Genomic DNA, 18,897 nt, shown 5'->3' with positions numbered 1-18,897 from the left:
GCCATATATTGGGTAGTATTTCATGGCGACCGCGTAAGATTCGGGCTTGCTGAACACCCGCATATAACTGGAGCTATAGTTTTATATATAAAGTTTTACATATGTATACAGCTATACACGTGTGTGTGTAGGTATTGTGCAATCAAAAGCATTTTTCCATTTTTATGCCACAAAAAAAGTGTATTGTTGTTGCCCCAAAGCATGCAATGCTGCAGAACTCACGCAAACCATACCAGCAGCGGATTACGTTGCTGTGTATGTGTCATTGGTGACCACAAAAATAGCATCAGCATCAACACCAACAGCGTCAGCAATGATCATCAAAATTTCAACACTGGCACCTCTCTCTGCCAGCCACCAGGTTGTCAACATATGCTTCATCATTTGTGCCAGTGCTTTTGTTGTTTGCTTTGTTGTTGCCAGTGTGAGTGACCACCACAAAACCGCAACTACAGAAGCGTAACACCGGGCGGTAGCTGTAACCACAAAAGCAACAACAAAAACCTAACGGTGGTCACATTGTGCAAGTCGACGAAATTGCTTGGTGTCTTTTGTTTATGGCTTAAAAAGCATCATTGCACAACAACAACGTGACGCAGTAGGTGCCACATGCGGTGGCTGTGGTGCGGATAATATTTAGTGACGCTGAAACGCGCTTCAAGCGGGTTACAGCACTCGTTAATACTTTGCTTGCGAGCTTTTCATATAACTATTGGTTATTTCAATGACAGTTGTGTAAGGAAAGGGAGCTGGCTATCAATGACAGGAAGGCTGCAACCTCAGTGGTGGTTCGTAAGTTGTTTGCTGTGCGCTAAATAAGGATTTTTATATAAGGGTTAACGCTTAGGGTATAAAGTAACAGTCTCTGGGGTTCGATTAGTGGCCTTTCAGATTAAGTTGGAATATTTTGGATTTAGAGTTGCTGCTTTAGTATCTCAAATGAATTTGGTGATAGCATTTGTGGCTGCGTAAAATTTTATTACCTTACTTTGAAGCTTAAGCTAAATCCAAAAATTATTTCCAAATATTATTTCATAAGCTGTATGAAAATTAATACAAATTAATGAAATAATGAGGATGATATCAAAAATATTATTTTGTGCCCCTAATCCTGTAAATATTTTGAGTGCTTTTTGGTTGCAATATGAGTCAAAATCTTCAAGGAGAAGGCACTCTGCCGGGTAGTGCCAGATTCGCATGATGCGCCTATCATAACCATATGGTTATGAACCTTCAGATGGAGAAAGACTCGGTTGGGTGGGAATAGCTACAAAGGAAAGCTGGCGCTGAAAGGCGGAACATGAATTTTTATTGAGCGATGTTGGGGTTTACCTAATCTACGTCTACGGTTTTGGATTTCCGATGACCTAAGCATTTGTGTGAGGGTTGGAATTGCGGAATGGGCTGAGACGGAGGACAAAAAGCTGTTAGTGGTGAACCTTGGGGTTCTGTGGTTCTTGGCCTTTTGTGGAAGACCGGAACTAGGCTTTTTGGGGTTAGGTTGCTATTGTCCTTGTTGCAGCGGCAGAATTCTGCCGTGTTGACAGTCCTTAGTCGGATAAAAATCCGTGTCCGTTCCAATTACGTACACTCGACTGTCGTGGAAATGGTAGAGTCAAGAAGAATCTGGTCATCAAGGCAATCCAGAGTGGTGAAGTTGGTTCGTAGTGCAGGAAATACTGTGCTTGTCGAGCGTGTAGGTGATTGAGCGGAAAACGTTGACGGATTTAGGATAGACTTGAACGGCAACTAACATGTATTCAGCGGAGCGTATGGATATGTGAAAGGCGGTGGGAATCGTGCCTTCAAAACGAAAATCTCGTCCTCGCTTTGCTTTGAGTATGATGAGAGGAAGTCGTTTTCATTGCAAGTTTCTCATCGGGTTTGTGGGAACGCGATACAGCGGCGGTTGGGGTTTTGCAGGTTATTAACTTGTGAAAACACAAGAGCCACTTCCGGATCAATTACCATTTAAGCAGAGTCAGTGGGTTTGTTGTCAGGTTTTACCGTTTGTTCTGAAGCGCGAAAGTAGGCGCGAAGAGACTGAGCAAGAGCGATACGATCGCTTTGTTAAGGCAATTTTGGTCAGCGGAGATATTCATATTGTTAACTGTATACTTGTTCGCATACAGTGAGCTCTGGTATTGTCCGGACAGCGTCACAACTCGGTCTGTATGTTCAATACCTCCGAGCAGACTTCTTATCAATAATTTATTTAATAAGCCTTATGGGAATGACAATTTTGAAACTAAAGTATAGCCCAAATAAAGTACCATAAATATGGTAGATCTGAAAGCTTTTCTAGTTGCATAGCCTCCGTTACTCAGTTTTGTGAACTTTCCATTCGCTTCGGTGTGAAGAAGACGGTTACAGCCAAGCCTGTCAGTTTCACTAGGTCATTGCAATACTGATTTTTATACAAGAGACGTTCCTTATATCGTCTTACAACTTTGAACAAATTTTTTGATTCTTAAATTTATGCCATGTCGACTGATTATTTTTTTTAGTTAAGTGTTTGGCTAAGAGTGACCAAAGTCAATTATAGTTCCAATATCCGGAGATGTAAAGCTCTTATCTGATTACCACATGGGACCTTTTCCGAAGCAAAGGACAAATCATGCTACAAAAATGATAACGAAAAGTTGGAGGGTCGCTAAAATCAGTGAATAAAAAAACGATTTTTGCCCAAAAAACGTGTTGTACTATGTTAGGCCGGGGACTTTTCAGTTGACATATTAAGAACTTAGCCGGTAAAAGTATTAAGAAGAAAATAGTTCGGCTACAAGGCGAAACGATTTAGACTTTAGAGTTTTTGAAGATCTCCAATATTTTTATTATTTTTTTTTATATAAATCTCGCAACATTTAGAAACCGACTTCCTTGGTTATCCAATTAAAAATATTTTTATGTAACATTTGGCACATACTTTTCCAATCATTTGGTCATTCATGCAGCTTTTGCGCCTTTACATTTTGTATTAACGAACTTTTGTTGCATGAACGCATTACTCGTTGTTGCATGTTGCATGCCACTTGCGACATAATAGCAATGTCGTAGTTGTTGCACACGTAATATGAATATAATTTTTTTGTCGCCAATATTTATATATACAACCGGTGCTTTGTCCCTATAGTCCTTACAGTTGCAAGTAAACGGAAAGCAGGGGAATTTTTTGAATACGAATATATATATATATGTACATATATATATATAGATATGTATGTATTATAATCCAGCGCTGCATTGCATAAAACGGCATTAAAGCCAGCAATGCGTGTACATAATGGAGAAATATAAATGAAAGTCAAAAAAAAGCGCGTCCTTGCAGTGGAAAAATCTCGGTAAGAAATCGCTGTTGCACGCTCGGCCTCGCCTCGGCTCTTTTTGCCATTTGTGGCATTCGTTTACGATATCAGCGCCGCATTTCCACCGGAACAAGCGATTACAGCGCTGATTTCATTGTAATTTACGGCGTGCAGGCGAAATTCCGTTGCAACAACGAAAATCAGCATAAAAGCAGCGCAACAACAACACGGCACAGCACAGCGGCGCAGCGCAGCGGAAGAGTGGCAAGAAATAAATACAAGAAGAAATAGCAACAAACACGCAGGCAGTGGCAGTTATGGCGCGCACAATGGGCAGCGAGCCGAGCAGCGCGCGACAGGATATTGCACTCAGTCGACCAAAATCGGATAGGCTGGACATGCCAACAGGCTTAAAATGCATGCTTCCTCACATATATATGAAAATATGCCAGTATGTGTGTGTGTGTGTGTGGATGCATGTATAAATCTATAGTTGAATATTGCTTGTACAACAACATGCAACAATCGCAGAATCGCTTTGCACGCGGCGCTGCACAAATGGGCGGCTGTTATTCAGGCCTGCATGTATGTATGTGTGGGTGTGTGTGTCCAACGTACACATCACATTATGTCAGCTTAAGAGCGAAAAATTAATGAAAAATCTTTAATTAATTGCTGTGGGTTTTTGCTTTCGTTCAGCATTCGTTGTCGATTTGCTGGGTATTCTTTCATACGACTGCGATTTATACCCATTTTTGTTGTTGTTGTTATATTTGTTTCCTTTCTTCATATCGCTGGTACTTGTTCTTCAATGTAAGCAATCGCTGGGGATACTGATCCTTTGTATGCATGTAGGTGGAATATATGTGCTTACGAAACGAAGGTTGTGGCAAGTAGGGAATGTAATTTTACTCATTTGTCCTTAAAATACGTAATTTGACTTTTCGACGCTGTTCGATGGATTTCAAGAACTTTAATTTTCGGAGTAATAGAATTCAGTTCAAGCAAAAGTTATTTACAAATATCAAACAAATTCCAAAATTTCCAGCCGCTCAGATCTTCGAACTAACAATCTTAGTTGACTTTCAATTTCTACAATATATTGGAGATATCAGAGATTCAGAAAAGTGTCCTCGGTAAATTACAGAACCAAAGTTCGGAAGAGAGGAGGAAGATTACTGACCAGTACCGTTAGCGCATAAGGAGGAATGAAAAAAATATGAAAAGAACAAACTCTTGCAGTATTGGTTCCAGACTTATGATTACTTTCATGCATACCTTAGAGGCTTTGCGCTCCTATATTACCGAGACTGGAAATTTAGGGTAACGGGACTCGACATATGGAGTACCGACACCCGAAATACCAACGTCCGCTTTCTTTCATAGTCCCTAACAGGCCACTGGGGAATCATGAGAGTCCTAAAGATCATAATGTAAATCCGGACCTTCGGTTCAACTGACAGTAGAAGATTCGGACAAAACTCTAATAAGAAGCTTGAAGTCCGGAATAGACTTTTTTTGCACTTTCCACTGCACGAGTCTATTTTAATGGAATCACTTTGAAACTGAAGGCTGAATTGAGATGAGACCACTTTAAATATGTACATAATATCTTTGGGGTATCGAGACTTGACATACATATTGAACCGACAATACCAAAGTTCGTTTGCTTTCACAAATTACTTAAGAAATTCCAAGTGACCTCAACCCTCTAAGGCCCTCTAAGGTACCGTCAGACTTACTATTACTCACAAATTTTGCGAAACAGATTTCTAGGAAATGATAGTCATGCATAGAGACTGTAAAGGGCCGTGCTCACTTCGTATCACTTTACATTACTGAAGTACCGAAACTCGAAATATGGAGTACCGATACCTGAAAAGCCAACGCCTATTTTCATTTGTAGTCCTTAACAAATCACTGGGAAATGATAATCTCGCATAGAGACCTAAAGAACATGAAGTAGTGCTGGAAGTGTGGTTCCACCGACAGTAGAAGATTTGGATAAAACTCTAATGAGTAGCATGAAGTCCAAATAAGCTTTTTGTGCGAGTTTCACTATCTCTTGTGTCTTATCTGCTTTAAAGAATTCTAACAACTAGCTAACTAGACAGTCGGTTTATATTCATCAAAGATTTCAGCTCGAGACTTCACTTACTCATTGCTTAGCTTCTTCTTTTTTTCCATAAGATGTTTGCTGCGGATTATTGTTTGTCCACTAAGTAAAGCTCAACCAGACGAGCATGACCGTAATGCAACCAAAAACTGCAAATAGTCAAAGAGTCACATATTTGTCATGTGCTCCTTTGTGTCTGAAAATTGTTTTTCTGCTTAAAGTTTCTATGCTTTTTGTTTGGGAAGAAAATGTCAAATATTTAAAAGCAAATAGCCGAACTCGATTGTGAGTGTGTGCTTAGTGCATATTTGTTTGGGTACTTTTCTTGCTCGCCGCTCTTCGTTGTTTGCTTAATAGTTTGGTTCAAAGCCTAATGGTACTTAATGCAGCTTTTTTTTGCAGATTGTTGGCTTTTCTTAAGATTAAGTGCAATGGCTCTTTGGTTTTTGTTTGTGTTGGCAATTCTATGCTTTATATCATATTAGACTAGGTGTTCTATGGAGCAAAGATGGGTTTATTTTAGGAGTTCGAAGTATGAAGGCAGTTTGGTTTTTCTGTTCTGTTGTCATGTTTTAGACAACCGTGTATTCGGATTCACGGCATTACTTCTCAGAATATTATGTGAAATCATTTGTATATTCCTGTTAGTAAACAGTTCCTCAAGAATTTTTCCTTACTCCGTGGTAAGTTAAATCAACGATATGCCAATTATGTAATACCATCCAGATCCAAGCGTTCCAACAATAGGTTTCGAGTTCGAAGTATGTTTAAATCGATGGTAAATTGTGGAATAAATATTCTTAGGATAGATTCAGTTGAATATAAGCCTTTCGAGTTCGAAGTAGGTTTGAATCAATGGTAAGTCAAGTATTCGAAGTAGGTTTAAAACGACGGTAAATTATAGGATACCTTCCCGATCCCAACCAATTTTAGTAAATCATACAGTTCCCAAGCATTCCAAGAATAAGTTCAGTTAGATATCAATCTTTCCAGCTCAACGTAGGTTTAAATCAACGGTACGCCAATTTTAGGAAACCATCCAGATCTCAAACATTCCAAGGATGGATTCCGTTAGTCATCAACCCCATTAGTCAACAGTGTTCATCTAATCGCCTCAACGTTAGAGGTTAAGTAGAACCGGGAGTGCTTTTTCGTATTCGTTGTTATGGGAACAATATTTCCAACATTGCTCTCAGAAATTTTGGTGATGGACACTTTTCTGTTGGAAATATTTGTGTTCGTTGTGTATATAAACTGGAACGGGGTTTGAACGGAATCCCGAAGCTTTGAGAACCGGAAATTTCACGGAAGTGAATTGTAGAGACTGAGTCTTTGCTTCCTAGTCGCGTAATCTCCAGGGTTTGTTGTGGATTTTTAAACTCTGGCAACATGTTGCTACAGAGTATAACAATTTTGTTCACCTAAAATTACGAGATTACGGTTGTTTGTATTACTTAAAACTAAATTCGGACTTGCGCAGACGAGTTGACGGACAGGTAGGCAGATATTCGGCCAGTTTTCAACATCTCTAGTAATCCTGATCATTTATATATATTATATCTAATTCGTTTAGTTTTAAGTGAAACATGATCAGGTTGACGATAGAAGTTGGAAACCGCCTGAATGTCTGCCTGTTCGTCCATCGGTCCATCTGCGGAAGCCCGAACTTAGCTCTTCCTCATCTATTGAAATCTCACTTCGCTGTAAAAATTGCTTCAGCGGTAATACGGGAATGCCAAGACTCCCTTTGGCGCTCCAGAGTCTACTCTACATATATCCATGTAGTTTTGAAAGTGAGGTTAGCTACGACTTTTAGTCTTACACATGGTCTGCTAGCATCTTTTTGCTCTGAAACAGTTCTGTTTCTACGAAAGCATAAGTCCATTCTAAAGAAACGGAGACCTTGTAGAGTTCTTTTTTTTTCTTTTCATTCATTCAACTTTTATATTTCCTGTTCTCCATCAAATTTAATATTCCGGTACATTTTAGTCTTCTCCACTCTCACTCGCTTCGTAAAAGCATTTCGTTTAAGTTGACAAGTAACGTAAATGTGATTAACTTCAAAATGGAACAATTCGTTTTGTGGCGCAGACAAATCCATCACTGTCTCCATGCTGGCCACTTCGTATAAATGATTGCGGCAAACAGTGGCAACAAAAAGCAACGCAGCTCCGCACACTCGTGACTACATACGAGCGGAGAGAGCTCTGCATGCTAGGCACGCACATTGCTATTTGTATTTAATTAATTTTTACAGATGTGATTTTCTTTCTTATCAAAGTGCATATTTCATAAAAAAGGTAGCCGAAGAGGGGAGACAACAATGCAGTTACTCGCTTTTGCCTGTTGCAGTCCGGTGTCCGCTTGTGAGGCGGTGCTAAGAGAGCTTGCTGTAGCCTGCTGCCTGTTATGCTTGTGTATCACAACCGAATCTGTTGATGTTTGCTTTAATTTCTCCTTGCCACACACACATTCGCTTTGCCATAAGAGCGGCAGCAACAGCGGCAACGGGTTTCCACTTTTCCTAAATTGACTACAACACTTGAGTTGATGAGTTGCAGTTGTGAAAGCAGAAAAATGGCTGAAAAAAACTTGAAAAAGTTAAATATGAGCAATGCTTTTAACATCTGTAGGGTGCTGGTGGAGGAAACGTATTGCATTGCCTGACATTTCTTATTTCACACTGTGTGACGTACACTCCGGCGCTTGCTGCAGCCAAACCAACCGAGACGTAGAGCGGCCTTGGCTGGCCGCCAAGGTGTTTGTTGTTTGGTGTTTGGCATGCAAAATGCTGTTTGCCGTTAGCCAAGCAGTCAGGCGAAGGTTGGTGGAAAAGTGAAACCCCCAACTGATTCCGTTACAGCGACGACGAGCAAGTGGAAAGTGTAAATGCACAACTCTAATTGAATTTACTTGCAACGCCGACCAACATTGCTGTGACAAATGTGTACAGCAAAGAGGAGTCAATGTCCTTGGTGGCTTGGAAAAGTGAAGTCAAGATGTTTAGCTTCTTATACGGGCGAGCTGGGGTTTGAGCTGTAATATGTCAAGTGGTTATCTTAATGTGATTGCAGCTCCCTGCGGCTACGAGGCGAAATTCTGTTGCTAAATTTTTCTTCAGCAGTTTTGTAAATTCTCAGTGAGAGTGCTACATATGTGGAAAATGATCGAAGAAAATATTAAATTTTTTGGAAGAACTGTTTGATGAGATGATTGAAGTTCCTACAAAATCTTCTTAGATTTTATTGTTTAACTCAATGAAAACTACTGTTTTACGCGACATAAGTTTTCAACCTCTAACTCCATAACTAACATTATGAGCTTCATGTGTATCCCAATTACGAAGATTCATGAGTTTCCACAGCTCTTAGGTCCATTGTGTGGCTAGCTCCCAGCAAGTTCATGGAATTCGTCAGCATGATGAATCTTTGGGAATAAATTTGATAGAGGAGAGGACGTAATAAACCCTAGATCGCGGTTAAACCTCATCTTATTTCTATTCTACTCTAAGTAGTAAGCATCCTACAGTATCTTATACGGTATATCTCCTCAAAAACCTTAAACCACTACTGGAAAATTTTTTAAAAATCAACAGACATCTCGCTGCCGAGGAAAGCCACCACTAGGCAAGCAAATTTTGCGCGTTTGCCTTTCATATTTGCATTTGTTTGTCTGGCTCTGTGTATGTGTGCGTAATGTAGTTGTTGCAATGTCACTTGACACTTGAACTTCACTGTCAAGTTGCTTGCTGTTTGCTGCTGCTGGCAATGAGTGAACATTCTGTTGGTGCTTTTGCCAACTGTCACTTCAGGCCAAATGCGACCGTGTGTCACTTGCACCTTCTCTTTCTCCTCTATCTCTCTCTCACTCTCTATTCTACTTTCTACACTCTAGGTTTGCAAGTTCTGTCACTTGGTTATTTGCCTAAGCTCGGGACTGCGTTTGTGTGTGTTGGATTGTTATGATGGAAAAAGATGTCTGCTTGACAGCCCAGTAATTATTGCTGTTTTTTTGTTGCGAATGCAAAGTGAAGATTCAATTTGCAGTCCGTGGTGCCTCTTCGTGGTTACGCTGTGTAGGGAGCTAGTGGTTTAGATGTTAACTGGATCTATTTGGCAATATTTATAATGAAAGAACTTAACCTTTATCTTTTATATAACTAAATATCGATCCTTCGTTGCGAGTGTATTGAATTTCATTAATATCTGATCTCTTCCCAAAACTTTTCTTTGTAGTTTTTTGTATAGAATTTGTTTATAGCTATATGGGTCTCTCATTGAAATCGCGCAAAGATTAGATACCTCAAAATTTTGCTTTAAAAAATATCGAATTGTTTGCTGGCGAAATTGTCATTGAAAATCTAATATGTAAGTTGAATCTAGTATAAGAGAAGACGATGTACCTAAGCGGCTTAACCTCTGAATCAATACCGACATATGTGTGGATGTGTCTATGAACGAGTTACGGCTCTCTAAGTACAGATAATATCATGTGCCTTCTGATTAAATTTGACCCGGATTGGCAAAAATGAACTTTTCACGCATTTTAATGCACCTCTTTATTATCGTCTTCAAAATAGGCGTCAATAAAGGCGTACCAATGCTTATATCAATTCAAGTATGTAATTGGTAATAAATAGTAATTTATAAGTATAACCTCTGATCAAATTTGACCCGGACTAACAAAAGAAAACGAAATTTTCACACATTTTAATTTTAATTTATCTTCGAAATATGCGCTGATAAAAGTATTCCAATACTTATACTAATTTAAGTATAGTTAGCCCTCTGATCATATTTAACTCACACAGACAAAAAAAACGAATTTTTCGGGCATTTTTATACATATTTTCTATCGCCTTCAAAAAATGCTCCGATGGAAGCAGACCAATCTTTATACCAATTTATGTAGGTACAATACGCTCTTTGATCAAATTTGACCCGGACTGATAAAAATAAATATTTATATTCATATGATATATTTATTATCGTCTTCAAAATAGGTGCCAATAAAAGCATAGCAATTCTTAAACCAATTTAGGTACAATACGCTCTTTGATCAAATTTGACCCGGATTGATAAAAATCAAACTTTTAATGAATTTAATGCATATCTTTATTATCGTCTTCGAAATGTGCGCCAATAAAAGCATATCAATGTTTATGGCAATTTAAGTTTAATATAACCTTTAATCAAATTTGACCCGACTGACAAAAACGTATTTTTCAAGCATATCTTTATTATCGTCTTGAAAAAAGCACACCAATGGTTATACCAATTAAGACCAACTGAGAGAAAAATGGATTTTTCACGCATTTTAATACATATCTTTTGTATTGTCTTCTAGTACCTTCAGCGAATATTGGTTCCGTCAGTTTCAGCTCATTTTTGGTAGATTTTCGGACAATCTCGACATCCTATTCTTGAACCCATATCTCGTTAGCGGTAATATTTGGTACTCGTCTAAGTCGTCAAACATCTCGCTTGCAATCTCTATTCAACGTCATCTTCTAGATAATCAAATACGATCCTTAAGATTACTTCCAAAAGTCTCTGTGTCCAAATATTAATCTCTTATGTATATTACATAGAACTCTTTTGCTAACCAAAAAGCATATTTTACTACCAAAAACTCATCCACTTAATGCAGCCACCAACCCGGTGTCAATTATCTCCGAAGAGTTAGAAAAATAAACCCTCAAAGTGGTGTTTACTCTATCCGAATATCAAACAAACTGTCAAAGGTCTCGCCGCTTATGTCAACTGCAGCTTACTAGACAACTTTCTTTCTTCTACGCTTTCGTGTTTTTTTTTTACTCGACATTCCTGTCGCTGACGCTTTGTCAACACACAACTGCACTTGCTGCCATTTGCGATGCATCTCTTAGCCGGCGCACACGTTTTTGACACTTTTGCACACAAATGAATGTGGCGTCAAGCAAAAGTAAACTAACAAGTCCATTCGCTGTGCAAATGTGTATAAATATTTTAACAAACTCGACATGAAGAAGTGTCAAAAAATAACTGTTTTGTTGCACAGCGGGCACATACTTGTTGTGGCATGTCAAAGCAGGCGCCACATGCATGCGACAAAGCTAGCCGTAGAGAGAGCGCGCAGCGCTTTAGCAGTCAACAAACAGAGCGTCGTGTCAGCGTGGATGAGCTGTTGAAAATATGCATCAGCTTATGCGCCTAAAAGCTGGCTACGTGTGCGCCTGAGATGCTGAGTGTGTGCTTGTGTGTATGCTTTTGCGAATTTCTCTATTTGAATTAACGGTCTGCTGCACGTAGTTAGCGTAAATTAAGTTAAAGTTGAGGTTGTTGCAAAGTAATTGTTTACACAGGTTTTTCTGCAACTAAAAATTTTGCGAAAATTTTATACAAATACAGACATAACATAGTCGTTGAGGAAAACTTTTTTTTTGTCAAAGCGCGCTATCTGTGTTGGAAACTATTTGAGCGCTGATGATGTCGCTGATGACGTTTAAAAATGGGCGGTAAGCAATTTTATTCTGAAATTGATTTGATTCCAGAGGAATTTTTTCTCTTTCGGGTATGCGACTGATGATCGTTCAAAAGTTGTACATGTTCAGAACCAACGAGGAAACCTTCCTAAAACGAGTTTTTAATGAATTTAAAGCTGTTTCAGTCGAAGTGGTTCCTGTACTGACTCTTCCTTTTCCAATAGGTTGATTGATGACACAATTTTAGACTAATGTTACCATTAGCACAGAAATGTCATCCGAATGTGATTATGTGCCAATTACACATTTTTTTGACAAAATTTCACCGTAACGATATTCTCATAACTCTTCGACCAAATGTGTAGTACTTCCTGGAAATCTGCTTTGTCATACTTGCAATAAAATATTACAAGCAACATATAAATACCAAATCCTTCAGTTTTTCTCGATATTTCGGAAAAAATTTATAGCGCACTCGAACCAAAGAGCTTGGAACACAATATATTTATATACATAGTATATATTATATTTTTTAAGTACTCTACTTTGTTGCTTTGCTTGCTCAGCACCAGTTCCACGCACTTGTTGACAATATTCAAAAATCATCTGCAGCAGTTGGCAACACTTACATATATATTTCCTACATAATATACTTATAAGATATTTACATACACGTCATACAAGACTACTAGACTTATATATAAGACCATAGTCTATTTATACTTTATAGTTTATGCTACTTTCTTTTAACTGCATCTGCCTTGGCCAGTTCACACTGCAATTTCTACATACACTTTTTCTCTACTTTCTCTATTGCTCTCTCATATTGCTGCATGAATACTAACACTATATTTATAAGTACATATACTTTTACGAACTCTAAATTTATAGAGAAGCGAAAAGCCTTAGCTACAGCTTCTGTAGTTTTGTAGTCTTCTCCGCTCACTTCCTTCAAAAATAGTGTTTCATGCTTGGTTGGTCACATGACATGGCAGAAATTTGCCAATAGACAATTGAGTTGAATTGCTGAAATATGCTGAACTGATTTACTTTCAACAAAATTTACAATTTACAATTCCTTGCGTGTGGCAAAGTACACAATGAAATGATAGACAATTTCAAGAATTTCGTTATGCAATAGAAAGTACTATGAGAGATAACAAATTATTGCGAAAATTTTGTTGAATTGGTGAAAATAATATAATATACTTAAAAGATTTCGAAGTCGTATATTGAAAAGGTAAAAATGGTATTAGAAAAATGTATTATTATTAACGAATAGAATATGTGTAATGTCCAAATACAAAGTGAGATTCTTCTCTAGGAAGTGGGAGTGTTGGTAAACCTCATGTCTCCTAGTTTCATATTTATTAAGAGAACAAACTTGATTCGAATGGCTGAGCCTTTCTTAGAACGTGCAATTTCTTCTTAGAGTGGGCGGAACGATGCTCATTTTACAATTTTTGAACACGTGAAACTGCTATACAGTCCCTGTTTGACGTTTCTAATGCTTGCAGTACTTTTAGCAGTTTCCAATAAAATCGTTATATGGAAAGAGGACGTGGTTATTATCCGATTTCATGCATGTTAGCATGAAACACCTACTCTCTATTATATTGGAACCACATAAGACCCTTCCCAATGGCACCTCTAAGCTAAATTTAAGTTGCTAAGGTTATTTGACTGCAACGCTTTATGCCTATTATATTCACAAAGTTTTGTGGACTTGATAATGGTCCGATTTCGTCTATCTGCAACGTCAACCTCCTTTAGATGGCAAATAATTCAACCAGTTTCATAAAGGTATTCGAATTTTCATTCAAGTTGCAAGAGGGGATAGGTAGGCGGACGGGTAAACGGACAAACGCATGGAAAGTTTGACCGATGAACTGATGGAACCATGGATGGAGTATAGATGAAAAGACGGATAGATGGATATAAAGACAAATAAATGAACAGATGGATAGATGGACCGACGAACGAATAGATAGAGAGACGGACGAATAGATGAATGGGTAGGTGAATAGAAGAACGGACGGTTCGATGGATGGATTGACGAAAAGGCGGACGAATGGACGATTAGATAGACGAACGGATTAATGAAGATGTACAGACGGATGAAAAGATGTATAGACCGACGTAAAAATGGACGGACGAACCAATTGATGGACATACGGGTGGCTAGATGGGCAGACGAATGGTCAGACGGGCGAATAGATAGACAGAAGGACGTATAGATAGACAGCCAGATCGAGGGATAGACGGATGGATAGATGGTCAGATAGACAGATTTATAGATGAGACCACGTACGGTTAGATGGTCGGAGCGATAGATGGAGAAACGAATGGATTTATGGGAAGATGAATGGATAGAAGGACAGACTGACCGTGGACCGACTAACGGATAGATGGACGGTCGAATATATGGATGGAAAGACAATAGATGGACATATCGGGATGAATAGACTGAAGGATGGATAGACGGACGCATAGATGGATAGACAGACGGGGGGATAGAGGGGCGGGTATATGGTTATATAGACGGAGGAATGAATGGACGGAAGAATAGATGGTCAGACGAGGTAATACATATAGACGGACGAACAGACATGCTTCTGTAATTCCCTTCACCTTGTCACATTTAATACTTATACCTTGTACAGAACTTTTATGTTCTCTGCATGTTGCGAATGTGTAAAAATATATTATATATTTATATATTTCTACCAAATACACACAACCAAAGCAAAAATCTTTTTTTCTCTAAGCTAACTGTAATATTATAGCGTGATCCCATGTAATGTTGTCTAACCACTTGGAAGGCAAAAATGACATTGTAGCAAAGAGCGTAAATCATAAAAAATTTACAAGATTTCGCACTGCGCACGGCCCAACACATGCACACACATGTAAGATGAAGTGTGCATACACATACGCACCCAAACGCAGGGCGGTGGAGCAAGTCGAAAAATCAACTATCTCAGCATAACAAAGAAAGCGTGCAAGCAAGTAGAAAATCTTGAAATAAATGCGCACAAAAGCTCAAGCAGGACCAAGCAAAGAATTACACACTGCCAACACACATACACACGCACATATACAAGCACATTGCCACACAAATGCGATAGCAGGAAAAACAATTTTGCTGCAGTTTGGCAGAATATCAAACACTTGACGTATGTTGTGAGTCAACTCAAAGCGTTTTTCATTTGCCCATTCATTTTTTATTTCGATCAAAATGCATGGCAGCAAACCGGCATTCTTCACCTCTCCTGCCTTCATGCGCTTTGTTATTATTGCTGGTGTTTTCTTGTGCTTCTTCTTCTTCTTCTTTTAGCAGTTGGTAGCGCAACTTGAGTGCACTAAAATATCTGTTAGAATTTCTTTTGCCATATTTGTTTTTTTCTCTAAGCAGCTTGCTGTTGTGTTGCTGGCACTTTTGGATTTCTTTTCCTGCTCAGTGCCTTCGTTGCATTTGGCATCTGTTTGTTTTCGAGTGCTGCATTTAAGTATTTATAGGGACGCAGCTGAGTTGAGAGGCCCTAAGCATATGCAACGTTTTATGGCTTCGAGTGTTTGCCGCTGATTTGCTGTGATAGTTGTGTCCTTGTTTGAGTGTGTCTGTGAATATGAGCGTGTATGTAGCTGGAAGTACATGTGAGGATGTTTGAACATATGGTGTCCTTTGTGGGCTTATAACGTCTGTGTTTCTGTTAAATGGATTCACACTGTGGCCAAAGGGTTTCACAACTGGGCAGACAGGCAGGTCAGTCAAGATTGCCTAACTGTTCGAAAGGTTAGTCTTTATAGAATATACTTGTCTCCAAAAATCCGCTGTGCAACTTCAGTTCTTAGAAATCAGCTTCCGAGTGTGTTCTGACATGAATATGACTCTTATCGAAACAAGCAGATGGTAAGATTGGTATTAAAGCACAAAAGAGACTAAAAATATTCTTCAATGATGTTAATCTACCTTAGCCATGTATGCAAGATTTTCAGCGTGTAATATAAGGATTGAGTAACTGAATACTCTTCAGAAATCTAGAATTCTTATTGCTTTAGTAATTCAGACGGACAGACGCTCGTATAAAAGAACAGACGGACACAGAGATGGGCAGACTGGCAAACGAATAGATGTTCAGGCTGACGGAGGGATGGACGGATGGATAGATGGGCAGACTGGCAGACGAATAGATGCTCAGGCTGACGGAGGGATCGATAGACGGACGAATAGAGGGACAAACTGACAGTGGAATGGACGAATGGATAGATGGGAAAACGGATGGGTAGATGGGACGACGGATGGGTAGATGAACAGGCGGACAGATATTTGGACAGACGAAAGGATAGATGGACGGATAGATGGATAGACGGACAGATGGACACACGGACGTATAGATGGACAGACTAACGAAAGACCGGATATACCGACGAATAGATGGACATACTGTCGAAGGGTTAGACTGAAGGACAGATGTGAAGACGGATGGGTAGATGGGCAGGCGGACGGATATAGGGAAAGACGGAGGGATAGATGTACGGATGGACAGACGGACGAATAGATGGACAGACCTACGGAGGGATGCATAGACGGACGAATAGATGGACAGACTGACAGTGGAATGGACGGATGGGTAGATGGAAAGACGGATGGATAGATAGGCAGACAGACGGATAAATGGATAGACGGACGAATATATGGACAGACTGATGGAAGGATGGAGTAATCTAACGATTGAGTAACTGACCATTTTTCAGATATCTAGAGCAATTTGATATGCTCGTCTCCAAAAAGTTAGTAGTAGTTATCCTAAAAAGTAGTAAAAATGTATCCGAGAGGTATTCGTTAATTCCATTTTTCTGATGAATTGTACAAAAATACAAATGGAAACGAAAATAACTTCAGGTCTTGATTATTTTGTTGACTTTCTGTCATTTCTTTTTTCATTCACTTACTATATGCTCCACTTCGCTATCTAACATTCACACACATATGCGAAAAATTCCTCCAGGCCTTCACTCACCTATTCTTAAAAAGTGAACATCGCCATTGACTCCACACCTCAGCAATAATCGCTGATGAGCCTTTGCAGATATGTCAGTCAAACACAACACGAGCTGAAATGCTGTCACTGTTGTCATGGTTTTGTCCCGACTGCTCGGGTTTTTACTGCTGTCGCCGCTGCTGCTGTTGCCGTTGCTTTTGCTACTGATAATAATAATAATAATAATAATGTTTGTCTCATCACGCCATCAAATCAAGGATAATCGCACAGTTGGGAACACTATTAGCGCAAACGGGCGTTAATCATTTTAAAAGCGCACAAAAACCGCAAGCACAAACAGCCAGCAGATATGCCACACACACATACAAACACTCAAGCATATGAATAAAAGTGAAAAATGACAACGCCACACACATACATGCAAACGCGCTTTGTGTCGGCTGCCACAATGACTGACGGACAGGTTAGCTGTTTGTATTCATGAGTGTCTGTATGTGTTTATGGCAGGACGAGCTCGCAACGCGCGTTGTCAAAGTCGCAGGAAATGTGCCTGTGGTTGTTGCTGTTTCTGTTGCCGCATTGCTGCTGGCTGTGCTTAGCGCACACGCGCGATTTGCATATGTGATACTTTTTGTCAAAGTGTTTGTGCAGTTCTATTTATAACTGCATGTAAACGTGTGTGCGCACATAATGGCTGCTGGCTGCTGGCTGCTGGTTGCGCACAGGAAACGGAAGCGTAACCGCAGATGCTCGTGACTTTTACTTTGCCGCAACACAGACGCGCTTGTATGCAAATTAAGGTGTCTAAATTATGTTGCGAAGAAGAGCACTTGTTTATATTAGGGATGTTCTTAATCCTGAAGATTAGAGGAGACATGTTACTGGCATTCAATGACGACCATGAAACCCATTGTAAATAAACTAATTGGACCTTAACAGTGTGGGTTTAGACCCTGCAAATCCAGCATAGACCAGATTTTCACAATACAGCAAATACTGGAGAAGACCCTTGATGAACAGATCGACATCCATCACTTTTCTATCGATTTTAGATCCTCCTTCGACAGCATTGATAGGATCTGCAGTCGAATAGGCATGTCTAAATTCGATATTCGTGTGAAACTCATACGGCTATGCAGAATGTTGTTGAGCACAAACGTCCCTCCCTTAAAATCCTGAAGACGGGGTTTTGGACAGTGTAACTCCCTCTTTTGCGTCTTTTTCAATATAATGCTGTACAAAGTGAGACGTACTGCTAATCTAACCGCAGTCTACAACGCTACTGGCGTACGAATATGATATTGACATAATAGCTCTTAAAAACAGAGCCGTCAGCGCTGTAGTTTCAAGCCTGGCAAAGTAAGCGAAAGAATTTGGTCTTGTGGCAAACGCAAACAACACAAAGTACCTGGAGGCCACATACAAACATTTCTCGCGTCTTGAGAACTATTCCTCCGTGGGCAGCTATACATGTGAAAAAGTTAGGGACTCTGCATATCTTACAACCATCATAAGTTCCGCCCAAAATCTAAAGCGCAGAACAACTCTTGGAAACAGGTGTTACTTTGGGATCGGTAGGCAATTGAGAAGCATATCTTTGTCTCGACCACCAAAAATTACGCACAATAAGTCTCTCATTATTCTCATCCACGATGACGACCCGAGATGAGAAAGCACTTGTAGCATTCGCGAGAACTGTTCTTTGTAGCCATCTGCGTGAGCAATGAGTATCGAGAAAGATGGAACCACATTCTGTAACTCAACGGCGACATGGATTTTAGTTAAGTGTATATAAATTCAACGAAAGTTCTGTTCTCGTCCCAGACCGACTGACGGCTGTAGCATCAAATACGAAGAAGAACGAGCTTGTCTCCCCAGCAGATCCATATCCAAACCGATACCGATTTATTGTCTTTAATATTTTTAACATGTCGTGGACTCAAATGCGCAAATGCTATGGAAGTATACCATGCTTTAGATTGCCGGTTTGTAAAACTCAATTCTAAA

This window comes from Bactrocera neohumeralis, chromosome 6, assembly GCF_024586455.1.
Source record: "Bactrocera neohumeralis isolate Rockhampton chromosome 6, APGP_CSIRO_Bneo_wtdbg2-racon-allhic-juicebox.fasta_v2, whole genome shotgun sequence".
NCBI lineage: Eukaryota > Metazoa > Arthropoda > Insecta > Diptera > Tephritidae > Bactrocera > Bactrocera neohumeralis.
The sequence above is the reverse complement of the archived record's forward strand: the minus strand, read 5'-3'. Positions refer to the sequence as shown.